General features: G+C 35.4%; 1 protein-coding gene across 2 annotated transcripts in view; it reads right to left on the bottom strand.

Annotated features, from left to right (window-relative positions):
• The window catches only part of LOC106870575 (inositol polyphosphate multikinase), a 23,829-nt gene extending 20,608 nt beyond the window's left edge, over positions 1 to 3,221 (bottom strand). Inside the window, exon 1 of one of the 2 annotated variants that reach the window (XM_014916703.2) lies at positions 3,108 to 3,221. The gene's annotated coding sequence lies outside the window, so the exon portion shown is untranslated. Of the gene's footprint in view, positions 1 to 1,966; positions 2,119 to 3,107 lie in introns of those variants that run through there. The other variant, XM_014916702.2, reaches the window with a different exon arrangement.
• Between the last annotated feature and the right edge of the window lie 1,375 nt (positions 3,222 to 4,596).

A 4,596-nucleotide genomic window follows, 5' to 3' on the forward strand; every position in this document is an offset into this window, starting at 1 on the left:
AAACTGTCCAACCCATGCCAGCATGGAAAGCAGACGTTAAACGACAACGACAATGAACTACATCGGCTGATAATTATCTAATTGTTATCATTGTTCTTAATGAGCTGGTAGAAACAATTTAACAATGGCTTAATTACTTAGACTATGTAATTTTGTATGTTGTGTACCAAGACAATCCAATTAGAATTCCTTTTCCAAATGTGTGGCCTTGTGTTATTGTGAAAACTGAAGTAACAATACTAAACTTTTAGTATCATTCTTCTATGCTCTAAAGTCAGATCCTGTTGCAGTTAACTTCTTTCAGCCCTATGTCAGTGCTTCTCAACTCTTTTTTTATATCTGGGCCAGAGCTAAAATCTGAACATTTTTTAGGGACCTGCCCACCAAAAAGTAAAATGTAAATCAATTAAAGGGAAATTTATCATATTTAAAGAAGGAAGATCGTTGAGGGTTGCTGGAAGGATGCTTGAGGGCTGCATGCATCCCTGGGATCCACGGTTGAGAACAGCTGCTCTATGTGATCTTATGACCTGCTAGAAATAGCAGTCAAATCAGACTTAGCATTTATTATAAGAACATGACAGACTGGGTAATGTAATGATACATAACTCATAAAACATGATGGTCATGGTTGGAATACTTTTGGTCATCGTTCTACTTGATCAGGGTTGACTTGTGGCTAAACAACAACCCACAGCAGTCAAACAGATTATACTGGGAATTGATTCAATCTAAGAAATTAACCATTTGTTTTACCAAAATAGACTTCATTAGAAATGGTTTATTGGATTTAGATTAGATGCAGATGTAGATGTATGGTTAAGAAGCTCGATTCATAACTGTGTGGTCTCCAGTTCAGTTCCACTGCCTGGCACCTTGGCCAGGTGTCTTTTACAATTATAACTCCAGGCTGATCAAAGCCTTGTGTGTGGATTTGGTAGACAGAATCTGTGGAAGCTTGTCTTATGTGTTCGTGTGTGTGTGTGTGTGTGTGTCCAATGGCTTAAACAAGTAAAGGACGATAAATGGATGTGAACAGCATGAAAAAAAAGGAAAGATTTCCTTTTGTACCCCCAACCCACCATAATGTTTTTTTTTTAAATATTACACATGATGGAAAATTGATTTCCTACCATGTCTTATAATAATAATAAAGATGAGAAAATCATAAAAATGCAGAATTTCTATTACAAAAATTTCATTTCTGTATTATGTTTATTCTTGTCCCGATTTGCCTAACGTTAAGGCCTAAATTGCCTAACTCTGAAATTTGCCCTAACCTTAGGACATGGAGATACATAATACAGAAACGAAGTTTTTTTTTAACAGAAATTCTTCATTTTTATGACTTTCTCATCATCATTATTATAAGACAAGGTAGGAAATCAAACTTTAACCTTTTCTTTCTTCCAGACTTGTAATCTTCGTTTCTTTTTTTAAACATCCAAATTGGAAGGCAAGAATTTTAAAAAGCTTAACTAAAATTATTTAAAAGCAATCAGATGTAAAGAGTTGTAAAATAAAGAATATTTGTATTATGGTTAATAAACAACAACTATAAAACTGGTTTCAAATTTTGGCACAAGGGGGGGGGGGGTAAGTCGCTTACACCGACCTCAATGCTCAACTGGTACTTATTTTATCGATGCCTAAAGGCAGAATCGATAAAATAAAGGCAGAGTCGACCTCGGCGACATTTGAACTCAGAACGTTAAGTTGGAAGAAACACTGAGTACAGGATGGTGCTGATCGATCAGCAAAAGCAATCCAACTGTGACCATACAGACATTTTCATTGGTACACTGTACGCAGTTCCACATTATGTAGAACATTCTGCTCTTAGAGATTTGGCTGCTATTTCTAGACGTACTGTACGGAGGCAGCATTGCAGACAACTGTTTACACGCTACACAACCAAACATATCTGAGTTAATATTATTGTAGTAATAAAATCAGTTGAACTTACCTTGTTATTCCCGCAAACATTAAATTTCACCATAGCTCCTCACCACACCCAATCGATGTTGTCATTAAATTAAACTAAACCACTTAAGACTCTATTTATATATATGTCATCGTTTTCCAAGACAAATATAAATACAAATAAATAGCGGTCTATTCTCAATAAACACCTCCTGCTTTTTCACAATTAATTATTATATATATTAGATAGAAATTTATTTTTCATTTTAAAGCAGGGTATTTAAATGCTTTAGTTTTTAACGTAAATTTATTTTCAACAGTGAGGTAAAACACGCTGGAAATACGAATCTACTATTAAATTGTTGCTAACTCCGTATGCTAAAATCGTGCAGCCGAAAAAAGCAGATTTCCTCCCAATTTCTTTTATAATTAATTCACTTCTGCATCATATTTATAAATACGTGTACTGGCACTGGGTATTCTTCTTTCTTTTCATGTTTAATCGTAAGAAAATGCTTATGCTGTGTAATTAATTAGTAAACTAATTCTTTCTACTATAGATACAAGGCCTGAAATTTCGTGTGGGAGAGCTGGTCGAATATATCGACCCCAGTGCTCAATTGGTACTTATTTTATCGACTCCAAAAGGATGAAAGGCGTGCTAACGATTTTTTTTCTACTCTAGGCACAAGGCCCGAAATTTTGGAGGATGGGGTCAGTCGATTAGATCAGGATATAGTCTTTCTCATTCGCAAAATCAGCCCCCACCCGCGCTTAATTTTGCTCAGATTGCTTTCATTTTAGGTGTATCGATACAACTCTGAATTTGTGGATCTAGTAAACTAGATCCGCCGTTTATTCCAACCCATCCGCTTGTATGAATTTAAGCAAATGTCTAACCCACCTGCTTAGGTAAATTTTCACAGATTAACACCCGCACGATTTTCACTAGGATGTTAGAGTTAGGGTTACGGACGGAATTCCCTAACCCTAACCCTAAAACTAACCCTGACACCCTAGTGAAAATCGTGCGGGTGTTAATCTGAAAATTTTCCCCTGCTTATTTCAACCCCGACCAATTATTTGGGACCCGAGAGTATGTAACAAAGAAAAAAAACATTTTAATTCACCCGTCCTCAAGTTTGAAGATAATCAAACCAAAATAATGAGTTCGAGCCACTTACCCAATGAGTGTTTCTGCCAAATTCGGTAAAAATCCGTTCTGCCGTTTTCCAGTGATTTTGCAAACAGACTAAGACAAGCGACTACAATACCCTGCTTTCGCTTACGCGCGCAGGATAATTAGATAGGTTCCAAAACAAGAGGATTGGCCTCGAATAATTTATAGATAGTTCTGTGCTTATTTACTGATTACACCTTCCTACGTGGTTGCCTGCCAATCCCCTTCTCCCTCAGAATCATGATTTTAGTGATTAAGCTATTTTATATCCTTTTCTAGGGTGTTTCTACCCTACCTGACCATTTTAATACTTTATAATTCCCTTTAGACAAACCTAAATTTTTGTACCCCTATAAATTCATATTTAGCTTATAAAAACAATATGGGTATCTTCATAACTTAAAATTAAACTGCTTAAATTAGAATTTAACTAATTTATAGTAAATTTGGTCTCTCACCTCAATGATAAATCTTCCTGACAACCCTAAATTTTAACTTCATACAATAATGACATTGTTTTACTTAAATTATACATTTTCTATATTTGCTATTGAAGTTAATAAGGTATGGATATTTTATTATGGTTTGTAATGATTAGGCTGTCTTTATTCCTTTTCTATTATGCTCTACCCTAACTGATCATCATCATCATCATCGTTTAACATCTGCTTTCCATGCTAGCATGGGTTGGACGATTTGACTGAGGACTAGTGAACCAGATGGCTACGCCAGGCTCCAATCTGATTTGGCAGAGTTTTTACAGCTGGATGCCCTTCCTAACGCCAACAACTCCGAGAGTGTAGTGGGTGCTTTTATGTGCCACAGGCACGAAGGCCAGTCAGGAGGTACTGGCAACGGCCACGCTCGAAATGGTGTATTCTATGTGCCACCTGCACAGGAGCCAGTGCGGCAACGATCTCGCTCGAATGTCTTTTCACGTGCCACCAGCACAAGTGCCAGGAAGGCGACACTGGTAACGATTACGCTCAAATGGTGCTTATTTATTATTATTATTATTATTTTATAGAAGCCTTAAATAAATCTAATCTTTGTACCCCTACTATTTCATACCCAGCTTATATAAGGTAATGCTGGAATCTCGACAACTTAAAATAGTTCAATTTAATTAAATCAGTATATAATTAACATGTTCTTTAACCTCAGTTGGTCCATTATTAAATACCAGGTAAATCCAATTGATCAATCTCTATAGAAACCATCTAATAAGTTAATTATTTAGATAAGTAATAAGTAAATAAATATTAAACTATTTTCTTTGCAACTTTCTTTTCCTCCCTCTATTGTGGTAAAAATTTGGTGTATACTCAAAATATTCATAGAAGTTTTATCCTTTTATTAAAATTTCATTCTTAATAATCTTCTTGATTACCCTGAATTTTAATGATCTTTAGAAATTACTTGATTTATCGCTTTCTTAAATGGCTCTACCCTCCTGATCTTAGTATTCTATAAGGGCCTTTATATAAATGTCA

Source organism: Octopus bimaculoides, chromosome 7, assembly GCF_001194135.2.
Source record: "Octopus bimaculoides isolate UCB-OBI-ISO-001 chromosome 7, ASM119413v2, whole genome shotgun sequence".
NCBI lineage: Eukaryota > Metazoa > Mollusca > Cephalopoda > Octopoda > Octopodidae > Octopus > Octopus bimaculoides.